General features: G+C 50.8%; 1 protein-coding gene across 1 annotated transcript in view; it reads right to left on the reverse strand.

Moving 5' to 3' along the window:
- The window catches only part of LOC102381859 (sphingosine-1-phosphate lyase 1-like), a 23,975-nt gene that overhangs the window by 11,729 nt on the left and 11,654 nt on the right, over positions 1 to 592 (reverse strand). The window lies entirely within an intron of this gene.

The raw sequence follows: 592 nt of genomic DNA on the forward strand, positions 1-592 counted from the left end.
GGGAGGGGGCTGTGCCCACAGCCACCTGCTTCCCCCCAGAATCCAGCTGGCCAAGCAGGGCCCACAGAGAGGCACCACTGCCCTTGCCCCGCCTCAGCCCTGCTCTTGGGAGGCAGCAGCACGGGGTGGTGAGTGGCAGCACTCCATCCCTGCCCGCCTGCGTGTACCCCCTAGGGCTTTCCCAAGTACCCCTGGTTGTCAACCCCTGAGCTAGTATTTTAGAAATAATTTACACATTGCATGCACTGTTCACTACTGCTTTGTTTTCTCCCTAAACGTAGACGTTTCTTCAAACTTTTCCTATGCTTATAAAGCCAGCATGTTTAATCAAAGATTGCATAACACTATTTAAAAGATAAACAAGTAAATTAAGGGAATGTCCATGCTTTGGCACTCCTAGGATACTGCTCATATTCACACCTGCTCTAGAAACAATGTCAGGAAGCACAATGGGGACAGCCACTACCACTTGCAAGCACTGGGGCTAACAGATCTCAAGGGTGGCAGCAGGTAAGTGTGCCTGAAACAGTTTCACTGCCACATACAGAGCAGTCAGTAGGCAGTGCATGCTCATAAGCAAGCCTCCAGGAAT

The sequence above is a fragment of the Alligator sinensis genome, unplaced genomic scaffold (assembly GCF_000455745.1).
Source record: "Alligator sinensis unplaced genomic scaffold, ASM45574v1 scaffold641_2, whole genome shotgun sequence".
NCBI lineage: Eukaryota > Metazoa > Chordata > Crocodylia > Alligatoridae > Alligator > Alligator sinensis.